This window comes from Bos grunniens, chromosome X, assembly GCF_055505025.1.
Source record: "Bos grunniens cultivar Pamir isolate PY7600 chromosome X, Bosgru_T2T1.0, whole genome shotgun sequence".
NCBI lineage: Eukaryota > Metazoa > Chordata > Mammalia > Artiodactyla > Bovidae > Bos > Bos grunniens.
In genome coordinates, this window is record NC_141194.1 from 38425616 (window position 1) to 38441374 (window position 15759).

Below are 15759 nucleotides of genomic sequence, written 5' to 3' on the forward strand. Positions count from 1 at the left end.
GCGTGTTCCTTCTCCTTTGCCCCCCAAGTGCTCTAGGGGAAGTTACCAGGTAGCAAGTGAGAGTGGGTGTCGGAGACACTGGCTTTGGTGGGCTTCACTGATGTCAGGGCTAAGGATGACTGCTTCTTCCCTGCCGGAGGCAGGGTGGAGAAAGGGACAGGATGGGGGAATGGCTTAAATTGCCAGGTGGTCTGGGTTTCCTTGTCCACCCTGGTGTTGGAATCCAACTGGGTTGGGATGCTTCTTTCTATTCACTGGGACACTGCTGGCAAGGGGAAAGTAGAGATGATACATTTAGAAAAGGAGGAAAAACACAATCAAAACAAACCAAACACAGCCTACAGATCTGCCAAGGCTACCATAGAAGGTGATGGTTGAGCGTGTGGCCTCTCAGGAGAAGCTGCTGGGATTTGAATCCCAGTTCTGCCACCAGTAAGCTGGGAACCACTCCCATTCCAGGGAGATTGCTTCACCTCTCTGTGCCTCAGTGTTCACAGCTGAAGAATGGGAATAATAAATCACCAGCTTCATAGGGTTGCAGTGAGGATTAAATGAGTCAGTACAAATGCAGTACTTAGAACATTGACACATAGCAGGCACTCAGTAAGTGTAAGTTATTCTGGCAGGAGGGAGTAAATGGAGTTAAACTGTTACAAGGTTCTGGCATTTTCTGTGAAGTGGTCAAAGTACATATTTTTCTACATTCATGGAAGCTGAAATCTAGTGAAAAAGAATAAATGTCTTGCTTTTCCAAAAAAAAGAAAGAGAGAGAGAGAACTGTAGATTTTTGAGGAATTATAGAACCATGAAATTGAGAATGATTCCTAGGAAAAAATTTTTCAACCATTTGAGGTGTGTTTTTTTTTTAATTCCTGGCAAAAAAATGAAAGAAAAGGAGGCAGAGGAAGGAAGGGAGGGAAGGAGGAAAGATCATTGAGAACCCACGAAGATTCATTATACACAAGTCAGGCCAAACTTATGGTATATCTTTTTATAGATAAATCAGAGAAAATCACTCAGTAGTACAGGGAAAAATAATACACATAATGATTCTTGATGTAAGAAGGCATTTTACAAAATCTCACAGATTATTCTTATGGACATTTTGCTAAATTATAGCTGATTAATTAGCTTTATGCCTATGTGGGTTTAAACTCCACTCCTGGTCCCCATTTTGGTATCAGTCAAGGTAGATTACATCCCCCAACTCTCAGTAACTCAAGCAACAAAATTGCCTGCTTGCATCACTTGCATGCATGTGTGCCAAGTCATTTCGGTTGTGTTTGACTCTTTGTGACCCTGTGGACTGCAGCATGCCAGGCTCCTCTGTCCATGGGATTCTCCAAGCAAGAATACTGGAGTGGGTTGCCATTTCCTTCTCCAGGGGGTCTGCCCGACCCAAGGATAGAACTTGCATCTCTTATGTCTTCCTGCATTGGCGAGTGGGTTCTTTACCACTAGCGCCAGCACAATGTAATCAGCAAGATGGGCTTTGGCCCCACATAGTCATTGGGACACATGGGTTCTTCCATCTTATGATGCTGCCATCTGTAATTTCTGGCCTTCAAGACTTTCAGAGAAGGGAAAGATAAGAGAATCTTGCAGGGGAGATAGTTGCTAGCCAGGACTAGAAATGGTGTACAGCATCTCCACCCACATTCCACCAGCCAGGGTTCAGTCACATGGGACCATCTGGCAACAAGGCTCTGGGAGATGAGATTTAGCCGTGGGACTGGCAAGAAGAAAACAATCAGGATGTCGGTGAGCACTAGCTGTCCGCTAGTATGGATATCCATTGACGTGAGTCTTCAGGGAGGTCTCCAGTGGCAAGCCAAACTCCATTACTTGCCTTCTACTAAGCAATATTATTTTTTTTCAGTGACTCAGATGAAGACATAAGATGTGCCATACTTCCTGTTTTGTGTTTAACTCATTCGGGCAATCTTATGTAAAGGCAGCTCACTCGGGGTGTCCAGCAAGAGAGAGATATACAGCAAGATCTCACAGTGACTGGATTACTACAGAAACGGAAGAATCCAACACATCCGTAGGGACTGGGTTATCACATAGACCATCCCCTCTCCCAGAGGCAGCAGAAGTTCATGCATCTGCACTTGCTGTCTTATACGTGACTTAGTCACTCTCTCGACTCACCTTGCTCTCTCTTGGTCCTCTCGCCTTCCTCTCTCTTGGTCCTCTCGCCTTCCTCTCCGCCTGCCAGGCCACCAGCTCTCCAGCATGTCCTGAATGAGAGAGGAGGGGCACATTTCATCTCTTCATTGTTCAGGGGGCGGGAGGTGGTGATCCCTGCTTAGGCATGGGGCCGGGGAAAGCTTTTCACACCAGATCCCATTGGAGGCACTTGGGAGTTGTAGGACTTGTCTGACTTTGGACAGGAAACGCGGCTCGTTTGGCAAATTTCCAGGTAGAACAAAGCTGGAAACAAAAATTTCATTGGAGCAGAGGCTCCTGCTGCTGTTCTCAGGAACTCGCTATGAGAACCACTGAACTGGCTCAAAGAGGATTGGAGGAGCATATTCTGAAGAGAGAGAATGGCATGTGCAAAGACCCTGGGGTCTCCGGAAGGAGAGTCTGAGGTTCAGGGAGGCCAGCATGGCTGGAGTTTGCTGGGCACAGGGGAGTGCCAGAGGTGGAAGATGAGTCTGAAAATGTGCACAGGGTCTAGACTGTACAGCGCAACCACCCCAAGTTTTTAGCCTGAGAGTTAACCAAAGCTACCGGGGTCAGTGCTAACAAAGTTTTACTATATAGCATAGGGAACTACAGTCAATACCTATAATGGAAAATAATCTCAAAAATAATATGTATGTATATGTATGACTGAATCACCTTGCTATGCATATTGTAAGTTAACTATACATATATATATGCATATATATATATACATATATATGTGTGTGTGTATATATGTATGTATGTATATGCATATATATATATATGTATATATATAAAGAAAAACAACAACAGCAAAAAACAGGTCAGTGCTATGACCATATTTGCATGGTTCTGACTGCTTTGCAAAGAAAGAATGTGGACGGACAGCATTTGGCCAGTTAGGCAGCCTCAAGCTTACAAATGCTCCAGTGAAATTTTTGTCCACAGCCTGGTTACTGCTACCAAGAAAACTGACCACAACCTGCGTTCCTACCCTTTGCCCATTGAAGCAGAAGCTTTTGTTGCTGTTGTTAGCTACAAGGTAAAGGTTTTTCTCAGGGGCTGGGCTTACAGAGAAGGTATGGCCTCTCTCCTTTAGGGTTCTCTCTCTCTTTTTTTTTTTTTGCTGTGCCATTTGGCATTTGTCCCAAAAAGTAGTAAATTTAAGACCAGAGCTGTAAAATGTGGGCTTTTAAAAACATCAAAACCACTGCAAGAATCAGTATGAGTTGACATTCAGAGTTTATTTCTTAAAAATGGAGTGTTTGGGAAGGGATGAAAGTCAGTGTTTCGGATTCTGGGGGATGGGGATCACGTCCATGTATTTCCCACCATGTGTCGGAGGAGACTGGGCATAGCATGATGGTTATGTATTGAACTCTGGAGTGAATCTTCCTGGGTACAAATCCCTGCTCTGCCATCTATTCACCGTGTCTCCTGGGGAGACAATCTCTCTGTGCCTCAGTTTTCCCCATCTATAAAGTGAGAATAATAATAGTAATTAATTCACAGGGTTGTTGTGGTGATCTGATGAGTAAATAAGCATAATGTATGAGTTTCATACCATCCAAACCTGGATCAAGGGGGTTGTATTTGCCTCCCATGGATAGACATGAATGCTCTCAAGTCAAATAATTAAAGAACCCAGGAGGAAAGAACAAGGTTCCTGGGAAGGGGAATGGCCTTGCTTCTGGGATGCACTCATGTGTGCACATGTCTCCACCCTGCTCGGAGAGCTAAAGCACCCAGCCAGCAGACCTGGAGCTAAATGCGATAAACATAGCTTGTGTGCCCCGGAGGCGGGGCCGCCACATCTGACTGTAGCCCTTGCTCACTGCTAGGCTGGAAGGACTGGGCAGGCAGGGAGGCGGACAGGGCTGAGGGAGGTGCAGGGTGAAGAAAAGAAATGCTGTGCTGGGCTCACTGGCTCCATAGTCTGCTCTTGCTTGCCACAGGATGCAGGAGAGAAACTGAAAAAAACGGAGAGAAATTGGGGTGGAGGGAGAGGTAAAGAGAGACAGCAAGACAGAGATAGGTGGAAATAGAAACAGAGAGAGACAGGGAGAAGGAGTGAGAGAAAGAAAGTAAGAGACACAAAAGCAGAGAGGCTGAGATATTTGGGGACACAGGTTGAAGTCGAGACACGGAGAGACAGAAAGGAGAGAGACCCAGAGAGATGATGAAAGTAGGAGGCACAGAAACAGAAAAAGGAGATTCTGAGAAACAGAACAGAGGAGAGAGAGTGAGGGGGCATAGAAAGAGGCTGGACATGGTCTCAGGGGCTCAGGTGGAAGTGAGCAGCCCCAGAACTGAGGATGGTGACTGCCCCCCAACCCCTCCAGCCTAGGGACAAGGCTGCACCATGGTGACTCACCTGAATCAAAGGCAAGGGTCCCAACATCCTAAAAAGTCCTTAGGGTCCTGAGGACTAACCCCCACCTCAGCCCATCGCCCCCACCTCCAGCTTCCCCCCGCCCCCCAGCTCAGGGGCTCAAAGAGACCCAGCATCAGCACCTACACATGGAGTCAAAGCCCACAGAGCACACAGTCTCCATCTCAGAAATCTCCTCCTTAGCAGCAGGGTGAGCGGTGGAGAGAGTCCAGGGAGGCCAGCGTTGTCGGGGAGCTTGTTGGCCCGGGAGCCGGCACTGTTCAGATGTGCCATGAGCAATTGCCACTCCAGCGTTCAGAGCTGTGCTGCTGTAAATGCCAGAAATCATATACATTAAGCCCAGAGTGACGGCAGGCTTATGGATGGACTTACCTTCAACCAGAGGCCGCCGAGGTGCTCGGCGTGGGGGGCAGCACTTTATGGATGCGGCTCTCCGCTTGTCGAGGCCTTAAGCGGTCAAGTCGGCCGGGTAATCAATTTCTCATGTAGGCCTGGCTGGGGGCCATGTGCTCCCAGGCGGGGATTTGGGATGCAGCCCCTCAATCCACATCCCTGCCTCCCCCCCAACCTCTACCCTGAGACGGGTGTGTTTCTGTCTGCCTGGGGGTGCTGGTGGCAGGGGACCAGCCAGGGGAGACACCGTGCCAACTCAGGCAAACACAGAATTCCAGAGCCTGCTTGTCCTCCTCAAAGCCCTTTCCCCAGTGCCCCTTGCAAGGGGAGTGAGCATTCTCAATGCCAACTGGCCATTCTGGGTCTGACCCCCACTCTTAGCCCCTCCCCTTCTCCAAAGCAGAGTCTGAGCTCAGCTTCTCTTGGCCCACTGATTTGGGACGTCTGGGTCACTGGCTTTGCCATCTCCCCTGCACGGCTGCCACTCAGCCCCTCCTCCCATCCCTTGGGACTCCTTCCTTCAATGCCCTCCAGCCCTCACCACCCAGGCAAGTCTCCAGCTGACATTTCACTGAGCAGTCCTCTCAGGTCCCCAGGTACCCAAGCTCTATAGGGCTAACACACTCTCCTGGAACCCTTGCCATACCCCATCTGTGGCAGACTGCATTTTCCAAAGATGGCTCATTCTTCTTGGTGACTTGGCCACCGCTCCTTCCATGGAAAGGTGAGGTCTATGTTCCCTTGCCTTAAACTGAACTCTGGTGAAAGTGACCCCAGGTGATTTCCAAGAATAGGTCATTGAAGATGATATAGCTTCTGCCTGGGTCCATGGAACACCCAGGCTTGGGACCCTGACCTACCATGCCTCAATAGACTGAGGGCCACCATGCTGGAAGGAAGCCTGAAGTAAACCAGACTGAAAGACCATGTGGAGAGGTCCTCAGGTCATAGGCAAAGAGAGAAATGGCTGCATAACACCCCCACTCCCGCCATTCTAGTTCCAGCCCCTTTCCAACTGTGACCGTATCAGAGACCCTGAGCAGAAGGACCCGGCTGAGCCCTTCCTGAATTCCTGACCTGTAGAAATCATGAGAGATTACAAAATGGCTATCTGTTGTAGCCCAGCCAGCTTCTGTGTTGCATAACCACTTTTCCAAGGTCGATGAGCCTAAATACAATAAAAATAGAAGATGTATGTGCGTGCACGCATGCTCAGCTGCTTCAGTCACGTCCAACTCTGTGAGACCCCATGGACTGTAGCTTGCCAGGGTCCTCCGTCCATGGGATTCTCCAGGCAAGAATACTGGAGTGGGTTGCCATTCCTTCTCCAGGGGATCTTCCTTTCTTCCTAATCTGGGGACTGACCCTGAGTCTGCCTGCGCCTCCTGCACTACAGGCAATTCTTTATCCACTGAGCCACCTGGAAAGCCCCAGAAGATGTACAGTAATTACCAATCCAAGACGAAATAATTCAACCTTTCTCTGGTCATCAAAAGGCATCCAGGGAGGTGTCTATTGTCATAGCACAGGACCCAGGTCTCAGATGCAAGGGTCCAAGCCACAGTGACTCCCAGACCCGACCTAGGTTGATTCACAGTACGTACAGCAAACCAGAAAGCACGTGAGACCAGAACTGTTGGCTTCTTAACTCCTCAGAAGTAATGAACAAGCAAATGACCTAAAGGCAGGAATGGTTTCCAAAAGCAGTGCCTATGGGTCAAACATATTCAGTCCAACAATTCCAGATGTTCTCTTTGGTGCCAGAAACTGTGTCCTCTACTGACTAGAGGGGTTTTGGTAACTGGTCATCTGGGACCTGAGGGATCTTTTTTCTTTTTTTTAACATGAAGCATGGATTTTTCCCATGGCCTGGGCACTGCTCTGGGGCTCTGCAATGGGAGCTTTACAGACGTCCACTCAGGCCAAAGGCCATGCTGAAGCACCGAGAGGTGATGACAGACCCTGTTGTGGAATGGTTCCAAGTATTCATACTGCCACTTTAGCATGAACTGCCTGAACTGAGTTACTTAGCTTCTCTGTGCCTTGGTTTGGCCATCTGTAAACTGGGACGATAGTAGGACTTTCTCATGGGTGTTGTCTCATGGGTGTTTGTTTATTTGCTTGTTTTTTAAGTCATTCAGTTGTGTCCAACTCTTTGTGACCCCATGAACTGTAGTCTCCCAGGCTCCTCTGTCCATGGAATTCTCCAGCCAAGAATAGTGGAGTGGGTGGTCATTCCCTTCTCCAGGGGATCTTCCCAACCTAAGGATCAAATCCAGGTCTCCCGCATCGCAGGAGGATTCTTTACCATCTGAGCCACCAGGAAAGCCCAAGAATACTAGAATGGGTAGCCTAAATGATTTTAAATACAAAAAGAGATCAGAACAGGACCTGTGCATAGCAAGTGCTATTTAAGTGCTACATATTATTATTATTGAGGCTTCCCTGGTGGCTCATTGGTAATGAATCTGCTTGCAATGCAGAAGACCCAGGTTCAATCCCTGGGTCGGGAACATCCTCTGGAGAAGGGAATGGCAACCCACTCCAGTATCCTTGCCTGGGAAATCTCATGGACAGAGGAGCATGGTGGGCTACAGTCCATGGGGTCTCAAGAGTCAGACACAACTTGGTGACTAAATCACCACCAATTTTTATTATTGCTGTTGCTTTCAGATTCTAGGGTATTAGTGCTAAGAGATCTTGTTCATTCTTGATAAATGTAGCATTCCTGATACTATCCCGTCCTCAGCATCAACTTCTCTCCCTAATGTGCCTGCCTGCACACACGTGCACGCAGACACACACACACACATACACATCTACATTCAATAACTGGTGCTGTTTGCCACAGGCCACACCACGGTCATGTATCAGTGCAGGAGGAACAAGCTGCTTTATCTTCCTCTCCAGGCAAAAGCACGTGTGTGGAAGATGGATGCATAGCATCTGCCTGCATCGACAGAGGAAAACAAATCCCAGCCGACTCCACAGCCCCTAGAGAAGCAGAGCAGAGGCTGCCCTTTGGGTCAGACCTCGTGAGTCCTAGGCGATTTGGAGGCCAGGGCCCATGGGTTGCTCCCACTTCTAACAGCAAGCCCAGTCTCTTGGCAACTGCTCAGTTCCAAAGCCCCCCTCCCTTTTCTGGCTGCTGTGTCTGCCCCTGGCTTTCTGCTGTGGACACAGTCTCCGAGGGGACAATATGCGGGCGGCAGGGCAGAAGTGGGAGTGAGCCACAGAGATCAAAGGCTTCCAAGGCCTTTCCCTCCAGAAACAAGGGAGCCTCTGCTTAGATCCCTGACTCGTGGCAGATCTGACCCCAAGGTGGCTCTGCTGGACCAAGGCCCTTGCCCAGTGAGAGAACGCATCAGGGCCATGCTGTCCACAGACAGCAGAAAAGGCCCCTGGCCTCTCACCCTGTGAGACTTTTCCCAGCAGGCTACACCAGGCCCTAGCAATTTTTGCACACGCAGATTAATGTCACAAAAGGGAAAAACCTTCAGAAAGGAAGGAATCAATCTCATTGGGAGGGCTGATTGAGCAAAAGGAAAGCACACACTTCAGTACGGATTCACTCTGCAACTCTGTAGTCACTTAACAAATATTTATGGAGTGACAACTACAGGCAAGGTACTGCCATTGGCTTGGGGCCCCCATCCCGACTGAATTCCCAGGCTTTCCCCGTCTGGTAGGCACATGATTGGAAAGCGACTGTACTGGAAACTGTACCTCCCGGCCCTCCAACTTCAGGGAGTGTCACTGCACCAGGTTTCCTGCTGCCCAGCGCTGAAAAGCCTTCCAGGATTTGGGTTTGAGGACAGCATGCCAGCCTCGTGGAACCTTCCAGAGACTGCAGGATAGTCTAAGATGTTCCCACCCACCTCCCTGTCCTCCCGCCTTCACTGGGGTCAGACCACATCACAGCCTCTGCGCTCTCCCAGGTTGGCCAGCTCCCTCCCGAGTTCTCTCACAGCCATCTCTGCTAATAAAATCCTGGCACATCCCCTGCTGACAGCTGCTTCTTGGAGCACCCGGACTACCCCAGAAGCCCTACTATGTCCTCCTCTTCCATCCTCCACACAACCTTCCCGGAGAGACCACCCTGCCTCTAGCCTGTACGAACTTCTTGCAGACACCAGAACTGGCTCATTCCTTAGGAGTCTCTTGATAACTTGGCATCTCCCCAGTAGATTCTCAGCTCTGCAAGAAGTCACAACATCCGGAAGGCTCCTTGTTCAGCTGCCTCTCAGAGGCGTTGCTGACCCACTGCAGGGAGTTCTTAGCCACCAAGCTCTTATGTCAGATTTCAAGGCAGCTCTGTGATTTATTAATATAATCACAATTACTATTGCATGAGGAATCCAGAGCCCAGTGCTAAGCTGTTCATGTGCACCACCTCACTTGCTGTTTAACCCTCTCGGCACACACCCCTATCACCCACCTCACCCCCCATCCATCCAGACGATGCCCTTCTTCCCAACACACTTTGGTGGATTTACTCTCACTTGGTAGCCCCTCCTCCTCTGCGACTCTAAATCAAGACAGAACACCAAGATCTGATCTTACCCAGCATGAGCATTTTCTAAGAAACAACTGATACACGAGTTGAGCAACTCCAGGCACGTGACTTAGTAACAAAGTTCAGCTTTGCCGAGGCTTACAGATGATACAGTCAACTCCTCTATTTAATCCTATCCTGTTTTACGCTGCCTCTCCCCCCGCCCCACACCCACCAGCCATTTCTCGCCTCCGTGTGTCTCAGCTTCTCGGTCCTTGAAAACCCACATCCCAGGCATCCTCCAACCCTCCGAACTTGATCCATCACTACCCCTGCCCTGGCCCCCACATTCAGAAAAGTTCTCTGGCTCACTTTGGGACACAGCTCTACATACTAAACAGAGAGCTGAGGGCTGGCCAGCCGTGAGACCTCACATAAGGTACTTGGCATCTCTGAGCCTCAATTTCCTCATCAGTGAAACAGGGTCATTATGAGAATTAAAGGAGAACATGCATTTGGAAGTTCCTGGAGATCCTTGCTACTCAAAGTGCGGTCCAGGGACCACCAGCAGCAGCCTCCGCAAGCATGTTAGAAAGGCAGACCAAGGCCCCAGCCAGACTCACTCAATCAAAACCCCTGGGTTCGCAGCAGCTTTTTTCTTCCAGGTGATTCAGGTACACACCGACAAGACTTGTGACAAGCCTTGCTCTTTAAGCTGTGGATCTTCACCATTATTCTCTTTCCCTGGGAGACACCCGAGGGAAGGGCTCCAGAGCCCATTCTACCTTTGCTATTTCTCCTGTTCCTCCCAGTTACCCCTCGTCTTTCCCCACTCCCCTCCACTTCCTCTCCCCCACCCCTTCCCGGCTGAGATCTCCTCTCTACCCTCTTCCATCACTTCCTCTCCTTGGGTCAATTACAGTCAGCACTCCCCAAACCCAGCATTTCTACTGCCTCAGCAAAAAGGGGAAAGCAGGGGGAGACTTGACAATGGATGTACACTCGGAGGGGGCCGCTCATCACAGCTTCGCAGCCTGCAAGGCATGGAGAGAGGGCTGGAAAGGCACAGAGGGGCCCAGGCAGGGAAAACAACCTGGGGCCAGCCCGAGGCGTCCATTCACCTCTGATTCTAGGCAGTGCTGGGCGGTGAATTGCTCCCATCCCATGTGCCTGATGTGTAATATATTTTCTGTAATTATGATGATGCCGTCTGTGTATATGTTAAATGACTATAGCAGTTAATTATTTGTGGGTAAACAAGGGATGCCTCTTTGCCCCAGGAGAGACTGAAAGACACTCAGTTAAACAGCCACAAGATCATAGAGAAAGGGAAGAGGGGGAAAGAGGAAAGGGCTTTCTTCTCCTGGGAGCTCCTGAGAAGGAGGAGTGAACCAGTCTGACTTTCGAGAAGACCTCAAGGGATCCAAGCCAAGGTATGGGGATGGTTTCCAAAGACAGGCAGAAGAGTCCCCAAGGCCTGGCAGTCCACACACAGCCTCCACCCCCCCCCCAGAGGTCTGCACTGCCCAGAGGAACTTTGTGGTTGGCACACATCCAGAGCCTACTAGTTGTTGCAAATATCCATCTTATTCTCTCTTAGACATAAAATCCCCAGTATGTAACTGAACACGAGCCCCTCTCCCCAAATAAAGACCACACATACCCCAGCCTCAGGTGTGGCCATGTGACCAAATCTGGCTAATGGGATATAAGCAGAAGCAAGTTCTGGAATGTGTTCTAGAGGAGAAGTGAGTGCATGCCTCTTCACCCTCTCCTTTTTGCCCACTAGAATAGGGAGGTGATGGAGGGAGCTCAAGCGGCCATCTTGCTGCTACTGTTGCTAAGTCACTTCAGTCGTGTCTGACTCTGTGTGATCCCATAGACGTCAGCCCACCAGGCTCTCCTGCCCCTGGGATTCTCCAGGCAAGAACACTGGAGTGGGTTGCCATTTTCTTCTCCAATGCATGAAAGTGAAAAGTGAAAGTGAAAAGTGAAAGTGAAGTCGCTCAGTCGTGTCTGACTCTTAGCGACCCCCATGGACTGCAGCCTACCAGGCTCCTCCGTCCACGGGATTTTCCAGGCAAGAGTACTGGAGTGGGGTGCCATTGCCTTCTCCGGGCCATCATGAACCATGAGGTAATTTTGGCGCTGGAAGCCAAGCTGAGTAAATCAACATGATCAGAGGCCCCTGAGTCACTTATCTTCTGACCTCTGGGCTTTTATGTGAGAAATCCATCTCTGGCATGTTTAAGTCACTGTTATATTGGAGGGCTTGTTATTCACAGATGACCAAAATCAAAATGAAAAAGCTAAGCAACATGGCATCTTAGATCAGGCTTTCCAGGACATACACAGACTTTGAGATGGAAATTTACAAGGAGTAGGTTTACTGGAGTGTGGTCTCAAGGTCAACACTTGAGTTGGAGTGACAGAAGATCGGGCAGAGAAGTCAAATGGTAATGAGATCACAATAGTGGCCTTGGTGGACCCCACTGGAACCTCCAGAGTACAGATGGCCCTTCTAAGCTCTTCTGGATCGAAACAAGAGAGCTAAGGCTTTGGGCTTCTCTGGGCTTTGGTTTTCTCACCTATAAAATGGGTATGTTTCTGATCTTGCATTTGGAGCGGGGATAAGACAGTGCGTGTGCAAGGTCCAGCTCACAAGTGAACAACCACAAAGACCAGCCTGAGAAGGACTTAAGAACTCTGTCCATGTCCTCTAGGGCCTGTGTCTATGTCACAACTAAGCGACCTCTTGGTGCATTATCGAAGAAAAAGCAGATGACTGTCCTTCTCTGGAACCTTCTCTAACACTGTCACTTTCCCCAAATGGGAGGATTCCCCAAATGGAAGAATTCTCCTCCTGCATGTTCCCATCGTACTCCAGTCTTAATACCGAGACTCTTAGCTCATTGCACAGGGCTGTTTTCCTGGGGCTTTGAGCTCTGCCATCATCTCTGTATCTCCAACTCCCAGCTCTGTGCAAGGCAGGCAGAAAATGTCTGATGCACGATTGTTAAGATAATGAGTGTCGCTGAAGGGGCCAAATCCCCCTGATGTCAAGAAGACAAAGATTGTTTCCCTAAAGCCAGGAGACACGGCTTAGAGTCTCTATCTTACAGTCTCCCCAAGCGTCAGTGGGGATCATGACAACACATGGAACCGTTGTGATGATGAACTATTAGTTTAAAAACTGCAGAACACGATGAAGATGTTATCCTAGTGGTGGGGGATGGGGTGGGAGAGGTTTTCATCAGTTGAATCTAAATATGTGATTCTGAGGGATTGTTTTCAGCCCATACACCCTGACTACACAGTTCTGCAAAATTAGGCAGCCACCAAAGTGAAGGTCCAGGGATAATTGGCAGCATCCCAAGGGTAGCCCTAACTCCAGCCTCTGCTGCCTGGAAATGCAAACTGTTTGGTTACACAGAGCACCAGGTAAAGGCCTTCCAGTGGGCCCAGCCCTGGAACGACAGATGGAGAGGGTCAGCTAAGAGGCAGCAGTTCGATGGGGAATTGGAGCAGCTTCACCAACCGCCCGCAATGATGAGGGGGTCCTTGCATAATGCACACAGCACTCAGGGACAGGCCAGGCTCCCTCAGAGCACGGCTGCGAGGGACCATAAATAACCCAGGCTCTCTAGTTGTTCCAAAGCAGGCACAGGTGAGGTGCCACCATAAATCTCAAGGGAAGTCATGATGCAGCTATACCCATCTGGCAGGAAGAGCTGGAAGCACTGGGGGCCCTAGAAGGAACACAAAGCACCCTGAACCAAGAACACAAGTGGTATATCAGCCAAACTTGTAAAAGGCTCTGTTGGTCAGTGTCTAGGAGCAAACTGGCCTGGAGTCAAAGCTTGCCTCCACAACCAATGAACTTAGGTCGAGTGTATAATGTTCCTGCGCCTGTTTTCTGATCGGGAGAATGGGAACCATCATAATTCCCACCTCAGGTACTTGTAAGGACGGGGCCAGCATAGGCCAAGCTCTCAGTGCCTGGCACCTAGTAACTGTGCCCGGGGGCCGGAAACTGCGAGGAGGCCGTAAAGGGGGACCATCTGCAATCCTGCCAGTAATGAACACCCGCAGGCTGCTGGCGCATAGCACAGAGGCCCCCTCAGGAGGGGCTCAGGCCAGTTAGCCATAGTTCTCTCCACCAGCAAAAAACAAATAATCAGTGCAAAGTCAGAACCCAGTAAGGGGTAGGGGAGGTGACGACCTAGAGTTGCAAATTGAGAGATATCTCTGATGGCTGAGGCAGGCAGGACTCTTCTGGTTGTAAGGCAGAGAAATGCTACTCAAACTGGCTAAGTTGGGGGAAAAAAAAGGTCTTTGGCTTCTGGCATGGCTGACTCCAGGCATGTATCCCAAGTGGTGACAAGATGGCCACCAGCAGCCTCAGACTCACATTTCATCAGGAGAGCAACTTTGTCAGGGAAAACACAGTTTCCCAACAGTTCCAGAAAAATCCCCACACCTGCCAGCTTGGGTCATGACCCACCCCAGGGTCCTGGGCACATGGCTGACTTCATCTGATCCCTAGAGACTGGGAGGATGATGGGGAAATGGATACTGACTGGTCAGGCAGAACGACAGCTCTCCCTTTCTGGAAGGCTTCTCTAAGGAGGTGAGACTTGAGCCCACCCCACCCCATCACTCTTGTTTAAATAGTAACCAGTATTTGTTCAAAGCCACAAATTGCAAGGGGCTGGCACCTACATCATTTCATCTCTTAGCTTGCTGGAATCAGTTCTAGGCTGGGGGATGCCTGAGCATGTGAAGGCCCAGAACAAAGTTTAATCTAGCAGCTGCATGTAGGAGGGACCAAGGGTCCAGACCCTGCTGGGTTTAGTGGGGATGGTGGGGTATTCATTTCAGCCGGAGGGCAAGGGGCTCATTCCTATCTCTTTCCAGTTCATCAGTAAGGTCCCAGGGTGGCGGGGCAGGAGGGGCAAGGAGAAGGAGCGGGTGTAGGGTTAGGGTGACAACCAGCTCGCATTTGGAAGCTGGCTTCAAAGGAGGGGGCGGGTGAATCAAATAGGATTCTCAAGTGTGAGCGGAGGGAATAGTGACAGACACCTCTTAGAGAAACAGAGAACTCTGTTGGGAAAGAACGCGGTGGGGGAGGTGATTTGATTCATTTGAATTGAAGGTGCCATGAGAGCATCTAGGTGAAAGCGACGACAAGGGGAGCTGAGGGCAGAGCTGTGGATTTCAAGGTCCTGAAGTCACCACTGAGCCCTGGGGGATGGTTTGACTTCAGGGGAGGTGTGAGAGAGAGGGAAGCAGGACATGGGAAGTGGGCCTTGGGAGATGACCACATTGAGGGGATCAGACAAGGAACACAGCCACTAAGAAGCCAGTGAATGCTCAGTTGTTGTTTAGTCGCTCAGTTGTGTCCGACTCTTTGCGATCCCATGGACTGTAACCCGCCAGGCTCCTCTGGCCACAGAATTCTCCAGACAAGAATAGTGCAGTGGGTTGCCATTCCCTCCTCCAAGGGATCTTCCCGAACTAGGGATCAAACCCACATCTCTTGCATTGCAGGCAGATTCTTTACCACTGAGCCCCTGGGAAAGCCATGAATGCTCAGTAGAAGTACTGAAAGATGAATGGAAGGGGGCGGATGCTTGGCGGGGCTGGGGGCAGAGACGTGGGTGGGAAGGGCTGCTGACGATGAATGAACAGTATCCTAACTCCAGTGGTCCCAGGTCATTGCAATGAGGCAGCTGGTGGCCTTACTGCTCTAACAAGGGCTGGTGGACTAGGGCTCATGTCCCTCCAATGGGTACATCCTCAACAGAATTTGTCTCAGCCTGGAGATGGGGGCAGAAGGGTGTTTAATGCTCTCATGCTAGTGACTAGAGAGGAAGAAAAAGAAAGGGACAGAACGCAGAGGCGAAATAGGAGGAAGGAAATAACTTTGGCACCCCTAAACACACACACACACATACACACACAGGGGCTTGAAAAGGGCAGAGAAATCATTTCTGTCCCCAAAGAATTCCTTGGAGAATTCTCCCCAGAAGCCATCTTCTCCTGAAACATAAGGTTTTCACAGGCGGGCACGCATGCACACACCCACAGGGACCAGGCTGCTTGGCGCTCACTTGGGTGGCTGTAGAATGACACAGCAGTGAAGGGGAAGGAAGTGAGGTGGGGCAGGGGGGTGGGTGGTGCCCACAGACTCCCGTCCGTGCCCAGCCTTGGTCGAGATGGCAAGGGCTGGGGCCATCAGTGGGTGGACGGATGCTCAATCCTCCCCGCTGGCAGGCCCGGGCAGGCGCTGTCCCCAGATGTC

The 15759-nt window shown here is 50.1% G+C and overlaps 1 long non-coding RNA gene across 3 annotated transcripts in view; it reads right to left on the reverse strand.

The window, feature by feature from the left end:
* Positions 1-3400: 3400 nt before the first annotated feature.
* The window catches only part of LOC147340167 (uncharacterized), a 42237-nt gene continuing 29878 nt past the window's right edge, over positions 3401-15759 (reverse strand). For 2 of the 3 annotated variants that reach the window (XR_015159556.1, XR_015159554.1), the window contains 2 exons: positions 4690-4875; positions 3401-3650 (listed from right to left, as the gene is read on the reverse strand). This is a non-coding gene — a long non-coding RNA (uncharacterized LOC147340167). The remainder of the gene's footprint in view (positions 3651-4689; positions 4876-15759) is intronic. The other variant, XR_015159555.1, reaches the window with a different exon arrangement.